Raw genomic sequence first — 13,334 nt, forward strand, 5'->3', positions numbered from 1 at the left:
AATGTTGGCTCAAAAGATCATAATTTTTATCTTCTTTTAAGAAAACATAGAGGAACAGCATTGCGGGACGGCTAATTAGTTTTAACCACAAGGAAAAAACATTAAACATGAAAAGTTTGATTATAATACAATACTCCTTTACTGCCCCCTTAGTTTCACAACTTGTACAGTTTTCAAAAATAACACCCTACTCTGAACCAACCGGTTTTAATTTATTGTTATATGTATTGGTGTACACTGAAAAGTATTGTTTCTTGCGCGCAATGCAGACAAAGCATACCATTTCATAGAGTACATGGGGAGAAAGGAAGGAGAAGGTGCAGAATGTAGTATTAGAGTCACAACTAGGATGCAGAGAAAGATCAACTTAATAAGGTAGGCCCATTCAAAAGTCTGATGGCAATGGGCAAGAAGAGGCTGCCTGACCTGCTGAGTATTCCCAGCATTTTCTGTTGTTAATACAGAGGGCTGCCTCCAGACTATAGGTCAATTTTGAAGAGGAACAAATGATGTAAAATCTTACCACATTAAAACAGGTTGCAAGTTTTAAAGGAATCATAATGAGGTTACAAAAAGTGGATGTTGGCATATATTGAGCAAAGGAGAAACCTCTCTGATAAAATAAAAGAACATTTGAGGGAGTGTTTGTAATCAAGGACTTTCAAATAATTACTTCCTAGCTCTAGTTATAAAAATATAAAGTTTCAGTAACTATAATTATTTTTATTCAAACCTTGGAGACAACAATGATTACTTTAAGAGCAGTTCCGTACTGTATTACGGATTGAAAAACTTAAACGACAACAAAAGTTCATATTAGTAATAGTGACTTCTTCATTATCCTATCCTGGTCAGGTGCAATGGTTGTGCTAAATTCTCCGTTAGTGTACCCGAACAGGTGCCGGAGTCTGACAACTAGGGGATTTTCACAGTAACCTCATTGCAGTGTTAATGTAAGCCTACTTCTGACACTAATAAATGAGCTTTTAATAAACTATCCCACATTCCTCAACCAAGTTATTCAGAGGTATGTGTGCTAGTAAACACCTTTGTGTCCAGTTGTTATAAAAGGAATCTTATAAAATAATTCACATTTATATACAACTGTTCAGAGCCTCAGGACATCCCAAATCATTTCATGGCCAGTTGAGTACCTTTATTTTCTAACTGTAGTCACTGTTCAAATGTAATGCCAACTGATTTATACAAAAAGTCCTTAAAAGAAAATCAGAGATAAATGGTTGAGGGATAAGTATTGGGCAAGACACTGGGAAAATTCCCACTCATTGTTATACAGTGTCAGGGAAGCATTATGCTTGCTTAATGTTTAATGTTAGATCTGAAAGATGGCACCCTCGGTACTGCAACTGAAGGGGTTTGAAGCACCTGAGCCACAGATGTTGCACAATGTTGAAGATACAGCAGATATATTGTTCACATCATTGAGCTAGGTATGAACATCAAACATACAACTGCAGGGGAACCAAATGCCTTTCAGCTGCAAGGAATGCTTGCGCCATGAAAGGTCACCAATATACTAAAACTTTGGACAATACTGGTTCCTGCAATCAACTATGACACCACCTCTTGTATTGGAAATGCTCAAGTTTCTTCTTAGATTTTAACTGCATGCCTAACTCCAAACACTCGTTTCCAAGGTGATGTTCTGAATGAAGCAACCATTTTATGAGATACTGCTTGAGAGGAGCTTCAGACTTTTCAAAGCTAAGTGTCATGGTAGATACCATTCATGATGGTCAGTTACAGGTAAAGCCAAACCCACAGTGCCAGACCCTCTGCACGTGAGCGACTTTTAGCTCAGCCAGTACTTGAAACTAAAGAAGAAAATGTTCTGAAATGCAGGAAAATGCTGCAGTCTTATCTGACCAACCCCACCGAAGGACATTGTTGAAAATGAATCTTGTAAGGCAAGAATGCAGAACCAACTGATTCACAGCACAGAATCAAAGCTCTCCTGTCTATGAAAGCAACAGTTTGACACTGCTGCTGAATAAGTTAGATCAATAGCTGATACCATAGCTGTTCCACCAAGTGGCAGCTAGAAGGACAAGATCATAGAACTGTAGGAAACAAACATTCTTTAATGAAACCCTCTCTGTGAATTTCTCCCAGTGGATTTACACCATGTTATGGGGAGGTACAAAATATAAAACAAGCAGATTCATGTTATTGAGTTAAAGGTACAGCCTCATCTGACAGAGCTCTTGGCAGCAGAACTATCAATACACAGTATCATATCTGCCAAGATCATAGAATCATAGAACAGAATCCCTACACCGCAGGAGGAGGCCATTCAGCCCTTCAAGCCTGCACTGACTCTCTGACGACAATCTCATCCAGGCCCTATTCCTGTAACCCCACGTATTTAGCTTGTAAATCCCGCTAATCTACATATCTTGGGACACTAAGGGGAAATTTACCATGGCCAATCAACCTAACCTGCACATTTTTGGAGTGTGGGAAGAAACTGGAGGAAATCCACAGACACCCAAGGCCAGAACTGAATCCACGTCCCTGCAAACCACTTGTGATACGGTGCTGCCCATACTATCCCAACAGTAAAGTGAGATTTAAAATGGTTTCCTTTACTTGCTTGCACTTCTTCCATTATTGTGCCATTGCTCTATTTTGATTGGGTCTTCTGTTAACCTTTGCTACTTGGCAATCAGTTGGCAAAGCTGATTACTTGGCCATTGTAGTCAATGAAAGCCAGATGAGAACCACAGATATTTGAATGCCCATTACACCATTTTTTGCCCATGTGGTGGAAGTGGGAGTGGCCCAAAGTGCTTTTATGTTTCCCATAATGCACTATGTTTCTGCAGTTTCAAGTTGTAATGGAACTTGGCTATTGTATTTATGATATTAATTATTGGTCCAAAAATAAATTGAGGTAGCAGTCACCTAAACAGATTTCCTGTTTGCACATGATTGTTAATTATCTTTTCAACTTATCAAGTTGCAATTGCTGTGCACCTTGGAAAAACGAATAGAAAAGGAAGAATTACACTAATTTGTTAAAATTTATTTACTTTCCAATGTAGTTTAGTTCCATGCAGAAAATAAGTAAGGTCCCTATCAAAATATCTGTAACAAGTTTGTTAAATTTCTTCTTTAAAAAACAAACAAGTAACCAGGTTAATGGTGGGTACTATGATTAATTTTCCTGTTTTAGATTTGATGATTCACAGCAGTATATTATCAATTAATTTCTGCTCCACACATCAAGTCAGAACAAACTACTTTGTCTGCAATGCACGGAATATTGTGCAGAAGTTGTAGTTTATGGAATTTTATGGCAGCAGGACTGGAAAGTGTGGCAAGCCCTTCAGAAGTCCAACGATTTCAGCAGAATGGGAAAACCTTGCCGGCGGAAGAGACCATAACTGCCTCGTGTTTTTCTCTCATCGGTAAAACCATTTTATGCTTACGGTACGACTGAATGAAGTTTTTCAAATCTTTAAGATAACTGGTAATATATAATTCTGTAACACACTGGGTAAAAATAATGACACAGGGCCAACTTCAAGCAATGGTGAAAGCAACAAATCTCAAATCCTGCAGTTTGAGAAGAAAACACTAGGTGCTGCTAAAAGACCATGCTTAACATTTAAAATGGTACTTTCTGAACCTGTAAATTTAAAGCCTGAACCGCCACTTTCTCAAGAGTAAATTAACAGTAACATTAACACCACATGGCAAACACAGGGCATGCTCATTACTTCAGAAAGCAGATAATTGCTTACAAAAATACAAACAAAAGTATAATTATCATGATGGATTGCACAAAGCAGAGGCCCCATCACAAAACCCATGCATCAATGTCCACCGGTTAAAAAATAATGAAGAAACATTAGAGTATATGCACAGAATGAAAGCAAAGATGATCAAAAATTCTTAATTTCCCTGCTTTTTTTATGGCTGACAAGCATGTCTTCATCAATTTACCACCTACTTCATGATGTCACAGCTAACAGCTTCAGCCTCAAGCTACGCAAGAAACAGGACTCATTTTTCAAAATACAAATACATAGAGATGTCAGCTAAAAATGTTTACTAATTAACACTTAAAAAGACACAAATTAGATATGCGTGACTACGAGCAATTATAATCAAGAAGTGTTTCTGTAGTCATTTGGGAATCAAAAGGACCTAATTGCTAGAACAAGCATTCAAAATTCTTGCCACTTAGCAAATATGTTTATTAATGTGGACCAGTCATATCAAGCATTGATACTGTGCAATCAGTATCTTGTGAATATAGTACTGTGCATCAGTAATTACAGAAGAGTAAACATTCAACATTTACCCTTAAAATTTATTTGGGAAAATTAGCATTTTCCCATCCTCTGCATATGCTGTGTACAACTTTAAATAGCATAGCAAAGCAACATGCATTTTGCATTAAAAGAATGATTTCGATGCATCAGACTAGTTTAAACCATCATCCCAAAATTTTTAATTGGAAATGTTAAGAGTTGACATCATAGTATGAGAGTGAACAGATGCAGTTACATTGAAACAACAGGGAGAATGTGAAAAGAGTGAAAAATACTGACTATTGGATTTCCAGTGCTAACACAGCAAGATGAAGATATTTGGGTTTCTAAACATGCACGCTTTTTTGTTTTTGGAGCTATTACAATGAATGCAATGCTTTCAATTTTTTGTAACTAACCACAATTAATTTTAAAAAGTTAAAACCCAAGCCCCATTCAAAATTGATATTAAATTTGATTCTTTGTTCAATGACATTTTTTTTGCAAGCATGTGCAAAGAATGGGTGGTGCCGGTTAATCAAAAATGCCGGGTTAATGGAGAGTTCCATTTAACAATGGAATACAGCGCAGTGCTGATAGCACGGACGAATATACAATTAGTCAGCAAGCATACAGCTGTATTCTTTGACTTGTAATCTTCAGCAGTACATTAAAACATAAATTAAAGTATAAATAGTATACAGGTAAGAATTCTGGATAACTTCGTCATTGCTTCCATTTGGTAAAGTGACAATTTGTATGAGGGAAACATTAGAAATTCCGGTTAGTTGGGAGTTTCAGGTAGAACACTGAATAACACCAAGTGTTATTGTACTTCATTGCTGGAATTTCAAAATGTTAATAATCACCCGTGCTATTCTGTACTGCTCAAGCTTTCCTACTTTGCTATCTGCAAATGCACAGATTAACATTCAATAAACGACTTGGCTGTACAAGTACTGCAATGTTGCTGAGCTAAATTTACAAACAAAGCTAACTCCCGAGATTAATCTGCTTCTATTGCATAAAACATTCAACATTTTTTATCATGGCTTGATTTATGGGAAAAATATCACCGTAGCATTCTTTTTCTAAGGAACATGCAATTGGAAATGCTAATGGTGGCAGGGGAGGAGGTGTGGGCGTGGAGAAGCTACGCAGATTTGCGATAGCTTCCGTTGGTGTATGGCATCGAAATTGGAGATAATCTGAACTGCTATGCAGAAAAACAAATAATAAAAAGACTTAAGGCTGCATTTTGAGATCTGCTTTCAGGAGGCACACAAGACAACATTTGGTTTTGCTTTCCCTTAAACATCCTTCCATTAAATAATTAGAATATGAAGCAATGACTGTTTCATCACATTCTGCATTCAGAGTTCATTTATCTTCTTTGCCCGCCAGTTCACTAAATACAGCACATTAATGCGCCTCAGATTTGCTTAATCATTTACAGCACATTTATAATTAATACCCTCCTTGATTTTATTGTAGCTTTATTCATCTTAGTTCCTGCATTATTTGTAGTGTCTGTGTTATCTTTCACCCCAGGGTCTAACCCACAGCCCACACAGGGGAGTGGTATTTCTCAAGCTTGGTCCTATGCCAGTTTATCCTGCTATCTGCTAACACAGAAATAGGTCTCAATCTGATTTTGCGGAAAAGCTTGCAAGCAACACCCAATGGGAACGCAGAATATCGAAATGACTCCTCCAATTCCAACTCCTCCCAGAGGGGCTTTGTCTACAGACATGCCAATGTCCAACTTTAATGGAAGCATCCACAAACAAATAACCCTTTCTCTGACAAATGAATGTCTGAATCCAAAATGTTTGGATTTTATTTAAAAACGATTTACCGAATGTTATTAGCAAAATAGAAAAAAATCTTTAACAGAATTTGTTCTTATAATATTGACTTAGGAAGGCTTGTTACAACTGTTTAACATGAAACAACTAAATTGTTTATCCAATTTGAGTATAGGCTCTGCACAACATTTAATGTAACACTGAAGTGCAGAAATAAAATAAATCACAAAACAAGTTTTGGCAAAGAGGCCACAATTTTGAAAGAGTCACATGGAAGTATTGGACTGATAGCTACATTTACTCTTAAATTTCTCATTAGGAGAACCAATAATTTAGCTGTTAAAAATTGATTACCAACAAGAAATCAGATATTTAGAGCAGCAAAATGGTTTAGCTGAATATTGATCAAAGAAATGGAGAGATTACAGATTTAATAGAGAGAGCATCAGAGTACCAAAATAGAAATAAAACACGACAGATGCTCAAATATGAAATAAAAACAAAGTGCCAGAAAAACCCAGCAAGTCTGGCAGCCTCTGTGGAGGGAGAAACAATTAATGTTTCAAGATCAAAAAGACTCTTTCTTTGGAACTCCGAAGACTCATATTGGACTTGAAATGTCAGCTTTGTTTCTGTCTGCACAGATGGTGTCAGGCCTATTGAGTTTTTTCTAGCACTTTCTGCCATTATGGCATCAGAGTAGTTGAGTGACAAAAATGGTCTATCAAAGTTCTGAACAAGGTATGAAAGGCATTGGGCAAGTCCCAGGAAGCCCAACAATTTCCAATTCCTGCCCCATGTAAAATGAGACAGCCATTGTAGCAAGAAGCACATTCATACCACATGACTAATCTCTCTCAGCCCTGCTTTTTTGAAAAGGAGTTACACTGACAGTGAACGATTTGGTGTGGGGGCAATGTCATACAAAGCTTTATACTTGTATTTTTGGCCTCATGCCAGAGATACATAATCACCCAATGACAACATATTATTCATCTCACCTCTACCCTGATCAAACATTTCCATTGCTACAGCTAGAGAGTTTCACTTGATGCAAAAGAAAATCATGGAGAATGGGCATGCGTGGCAAATGACATGGAGTGCATAGAAAAGCAGAGTTTTGGCAAATGTACATACTCCAAACGTACATACACCTTACAGGAGACAGAACTGGAGCCAGTGATGTAACAGGGAGACAGGGATTGGTAATCCAGGTGGCCAAGGGCAAGATCTAGGAATCCAGATTCAAATCCCATCAGCGCAGATGATGAAATTTGAATTCAATTAAAAAAAATCTGGAATTACAAGTCCATCTAAACCATCGTCATTTGTCATAAAAATCCATCTACCATCCTTACCTGGCCTACATGTGACTCTAGATTCGCAGCAATGTGGTTGACTCTTAAATGTCCTCTGAAATGGATGGCAATAAATGCTGGCTCAGCCAGCAATGCCCATATCCCGTAAATGAAATTAACACAGATGTTTGTCTTTTTTTTTTAAACGTGCATCACTTTCTAAAGGGTCCATGAACAATGTCATGAAGCTATAACTAAAGTAAATATGGGTTACGGTTGTAGTCACAGGAAAATGCACTACAAAAAATGCATACCATTTTATCCTTGTGCAAGAACTTGAGGTCCCAGTTAGAAAACCAAAATCAATTTTGGTGTCCTCTCATGGTGCAACTTTGGAAAGGATGCTACATGGGAAATCTTAATACAACTTCACATTACCATAGAAAATAAAGCACAGATCATCATTCTGGCCATCAATGTGTCAGTTCTTTGGTGAAGCTATCCAATTAATCTCACATCCTTGTTCTTTCCCCTATGATCTCTTTGAACCTGCTACCACCACTCTTTCAGTCAACCTATTTCAGGTCACAAGAATGTGTTTAAAAAAAGGTTACACCATAATTTAGCCTCTGGTTCTTTTGGCAATCATCTTAAATCCATATCCCCCGGGGGCCAATCCTTTTGTCAATGAAAACAGTGCCTTGTTAATTAATTTAGCAAACTGCTTCAAGATTTTAAACATACAGATTTGATCACTTGAAGGGTTGAAAAGGAAGCTTCCATTTTCCAATGACTAGGCCTGTTTTTATATTTGTTTTTTCTCAACTCTCCCAGGAGATCACATTTCTCAGGGTGGAGAGAGTGTATCTGTATCCTGGTGTATAATACTTGACAACTATTCGGGCAGGTAAGATGGAGCAGTGACCTCTACCTCTCCATCATATGCATATAAATGAAGAAAGGTATTCAGCTTAACATAGTTCATATATGCAAAAAAGAGCCAAAGGTGAATTATCAAGTGGCTTCTCAAATCATTCCATAATTTTTGCCTTCACTGTTCATTGCTGGTGTCCATTCCATGTATCGATTACTTAAAAATCAGTCCTAAATTTGCCTTTCATTTGTTTGTCGTATTCCCACACATTTGCAATTTAAAGTATAAGGTCATCTCTCTGATATCTGTCCACTCTGAAAAGTTTTCTAGTCTTTCCACTGAACTTGGATATCTAACATAAGTAAGAAGTCTCATGAAACCGATCTGCACTTCCTGTTTCATGTCCAATGGATGCCATCAGTCTTAAATGAAGACTCTCCAACGGAAACAAAATACCCTCAACCAAATTTGGAAAAAGAAGCTGGAGATAATGAAGTAGGATGTCTCAATATCTGATCAGGTACTTCTTAGGGAATACTATTCACCACCAATTTCAAAGATTAATTCACAGAGAGATACCCATCTGTACAAGCATTCAGAATTCCACTGATTCAATCTCTCATCACATCAGTAATTATGGTTAAAGATGCCAAAACTGGCAGCTTAGATCTACTCTTCAGTCATGAGCTACTAGTTGAATTTTACGATACAATATTGCTGGTTAAAGAAAAAAATATAAATTTTGGACCATAACAAGTATAAAATGTTCTGGGATTTCAGGGTTTCTATTTCACAAAAAGTTATTGTTTTGCCCTGACCCTCAAATGGTACGCCATCGTGCATTTTCCAATCAATAGCATCACCGCCTTACTTTATTATGTAATTCACTACAATCAAACATTAGGAATTCCAGTAGAATGACTGCCTTTGAAGCCTACCAAATACCCAGGAGATCAACCTAAACCTTTCAGGAGAAAACTTAAATCTATAGACAGGCACAGGAGGTGCTTCCAAAGCCAATTTGTGTAAATTCGACTTCAAAGGGAGTCAATTCTTGCAGGATCTCTGGCAACCTGCTCCTCTTGATTATATCAAGAGTCCAGGTTTAAAAAGAGTGGTCCTAAAATCACAAGACAAGGATTGCCAAACTTCCTGGGGGAAGACCTTAGACAGAATAGGAAAAGCAGCAACCACTGAAATATCTGTGGTGCATCAATGATAGCACTAAAAAAAAATCAATTGTTTAAAAAAATGACAGAACAGTAATTGTTTGAAAAACCAATCCATCTATTCCCACATCTATTTCCTTCTGATCTATGTTAACAGATTGAATGACAGGTAGTTTTATGATCAAAGGTAAATCAAAGACATTATAAAAGCCAAGTGCAACAAAGTCTTTTGACAATCCACCACAGGCTTCCAAAATATTTCTGAAGAAAATATACTTTCCCTGCTCTATCACAGAGATACATATCCTCCCACTGGAAACCAGAACTGTGAGCATCAGAATCCTGCCCGGGGCAGGACATGTTTGTTTTTTTTATGCCTTCTCCTCACTGAAAACGTACAAAGGGAGATGATTAAACAACTTATAATCAAAGTTAGATTTCAGAGGCCAACATCCCAAACCATGAAGGAATTCAACTTCCAAAGAAGTTTGTGTTCTATACTGCATGAGACACATACTGAAAGATGGCTGTGAACCAAAACCTGTTCCTAAGTTTCAACTAAAATCTTGGAAGAAAAGGCCTCATTTTGTTTTGCTGAATTTTACTTTGGGTACAAAGTGCAGATTAGAATGTAAATACAGATGAGCAAAAAAGGAGACAAGAACTTGCAACTAAATAGTGCATTTGATAACCTCAGCGTACCCAAAGTTCTTCACAGCAAATGAAGCACTTTTGAAGTGTAGCAGTTACTGCAACGTAGGAAAATGTGACAGCATAATTTACATAAAACTTTCACAAAAGAGCCACGAGGTAAAAGGCCAAATATTAAGTTTAAGTTTATTTACTAGTGTCACAGGTAAATAAATCAATGAAGTTATTGTGAAAATCCCCTAGTCACCATGCTCCAGTACCTGTTCGGGTACACTGAGGGAGAATTTAGCATGGCCAAGGCACCTAACCAGCATGTCATTCAGACTGTGTGAGGAAACCTATGCAGACACAGAGAGAACACGCAGACTCCACACAGACTGTGACCCAAGCCAGGAATCAAATCTGGGTCTCTGGCGCTGTGAGCAGCACTGCCAACCACTGCGCCATATTCTATTTAGTGATGTTGGTCAAGGGATAGATACTAATTACAATACCCAGGGAACTCATTTGAATGATGCCAAGTGATCTTTAATGTCTATCTTCATGACAGATAGAACTTCAAGTTAACTTATCATCTGAAAGGTAGCGTCTACCAACAATGCAGTATTCCCTCAGTTCTGCACTGCAGAGTTAGCCTAGATTATATGTTAAAGTCTCTGGAAGGGATCTGATGCAAGACTGCTAAGCAAGACCTAAATCAGCAATATCTGACAGCAGACAGTGCGCTTCTGTTAAAAATGCAATTCAACTGAATTGTTTTAAGGCAAAGAAACGTCAGGTGTGATTCTGCAGATATTGCAATAACGTCCTGTATACTTGCAGACACACTGGAAGGTACAGTTTGGTTCATTCAATAAATGTGACTATGCTGAAGGCTGAATTGTTTACAGAGCTACCTGTCAATCATGAATGACATTCATAATTAAGATGTAATAGCATTGCACACCAGGGGAGTTGGAGCTTCTTTTAGGTAGTTGCAACAATAGGCACTCCATTTTGCTTGAAGGAACTGGCATTTCCCAACTTAAAATCATACACCATTGAGGTCTAATGCCTTCAGCTTTATTTATTTTCTTCTCAAGTCTCCCTAGAATCTATTTCAATACAGCGTGTCTGAATTTGGTTTAAAACTGTCTATTAATAGAAATTACTATAGAATCATTTTGCTAACTTTTTAGTTAATTAAGCCTTCACTGTCCAGAATCAACACATTCCTCTTTTACTGCAGTCCCTCTTCAACTTGAGAAAGTGAGCTATTGCCCAGTCACGCAATTCTCCATAACTGGCATTGACATCAGATTAACAGGGTGAAATAAATGCCTCATTCCTCCAACACTCACTGCTCTGCAAAAAAAAAAACTGGCTTGTTTCTGCAGAGATAGAAATGTTCATGCCATTCTGAGGTATTCTGGTTGGTGGCAGAATCAAAATTTCAATTCAACCATGAACGACATAAATGCTTGAAAGGTAGATACTGCATCTGGACTTCAACAGTGGTTTAACACCAAATTTTGCAGAGTAGGCCAACTCACTTAATGTAAAATGACAGCCAAGATTGAATGCTTTCTGCTCAAAATACTCTCCCCACCCATCGCCCCAATCCTGGTTTGAAAAACTAATGGAAACACTGCTTTGTTAGCCTGGTCTCTTCAGGAGCACAGCTATCAATTTAAAAATCTGTTTCCTGAATTTTATGTATGGAGATTTAAGGGAGCTAATCATTATTGAGTCTAAAGTTCTAGAAACCTAATTTTCTAACTAAGAAACAACTGGCATTTATTTAATGTTTTTTGTCACTTTATGGCACTCCAAAGCATTTCATTGTCAATGAAGTACTCTTCTATTGTAGTCATTGATGCAATGTAGGGTAATACGGCAGCCAATTAACACATTGCAAGATTTGACAAATAATATTGAAATACATGACTAGATTATCATCTTTTTGATGCTAATTGAGACATAGACATTGGCCAAAACACCAGGAGGGCTTCCCTGCTCTTCATTAGTTTGTGTCAATGAAATCTTTATGGCCATTTGAGAGGACAGATGCAACTTCAAATTAATGTCTTATCTGAAAGCAAGCACTTCCAACAGTGCAGAAATTCCTCAGTACTGCAATTAAGTATCAACCCAGATAATGCACTAAAAATCGCTGGATTGGTGTGTGAACATATAATTTTGAATCTGAGGTCAGAATGCTACTACTGAGCTACTCCAGATAATGAAAGAAGGAAGACAGAAAAGTAGCTTATGTCCTAGAGAGTGATAGGATCCAATTCATTGGCTGTCTATGCTTTGTTAAGATAATTTCAGCAACTACTGGTTCTAAACAGGCTGTGGTGTGCTTCAACAATCTACTTGAGTCTCACCGCGCTGGAGATATGATATGTGCATCTGCTAAAAATGACAACTCTTGGAGTTGAAGGTACCAAAGTAACAGCAGTCCAGATCTTTGTCAGAGCTCAAAAGGGGCTGCATGAGTTTCAGTGACCTCATTATCCTCCCTCAAGACTGATTGACCAGTGGCTCCCAAATCTTTTACTATTCTCTTCTTGACCTGGAATTGAAAACATGTTTTTTTGGATATCTACAGCTCAAGGTCAGTTTGTGCTCGTGAAGGATTAAGTTTGACATCTTCCAGTAAAATCAATCCTTTTGTTCAGCTTGCAGCAAGTCTCCCCAGAATCTATTTCAATGCAGTGTGCATGAATTTGGTTTAAAAATGTCTATTAATAGACATTTTCACACATCAGTAAACAGTGCCACCAAAAGTTATTTGTAACACTCACAGTGAAAGACACATGACTCAATGGTGCAGCACGGAGGCATAGTGGTTAGCATCACTACATCACAGCATCAGGGACCCGGGTTCGATTCCCAGCTTGGGTCACTGTTTCTGCAGAGTTTGTGCATTCTCTCCGTGTCTGTGTGGGTTTCCTCAGGTGCACTGGGTTCCTCCCACAATCAGAAGGACATGCTGGTCAGGTGCACTGACTATGCTAAATTCTCCCTAGGTCCCGAACAGGCACTGGAGTATGGCAACGAAGGGATTTTCACAATAACTTAATTGCAGTGTTAATGTGAACCTACTTGTAGCACTAATAAATGAACTTTTACAAATCTATGAACCCATAATGGAAATCCAAAAACGGAACTTCTTCACTCAAAGGGTGGTGAATCTCTGGAAGTCTCTGCCCGTTGAAGTGGTGGAGGCTGCCTCGCTAAATATTTTTAAGACGTGGGTTGATGGGTTT

General features: G+C 37.9%; 1 protein-coding gene across 9 annotated transcripts in view; it reads right to left on the reverse strand.

The window, feature by feature from the left end:
* mvb12ba (multivesicular body subunit 12Ba) overlaps positions 1-13,334 on the reverse strand; it is a 159,499-nt gene that overhangs the window by 20,660 nt on the left and 125,505 nt on the right. The window lies entirely within an intron of this gene.

Source organism: Carcharhinus amblyrhynchos, chromosome 25, assembly GCF_965287045.1.
Source record: "Carcharhinus amblyrhynchos chromosome 25, sCarAmb.v2.hapA, whole genome shotgun sequence".
Classification (NCBI taxonomy): domain Eukaryota; kingdom Metazoa; phylum Chordata; class Chondrichthyes; order Carcharhiniformes; family Carcharhinidae; genus Carcharhinus; species Carcharhinus amblyrhynchos.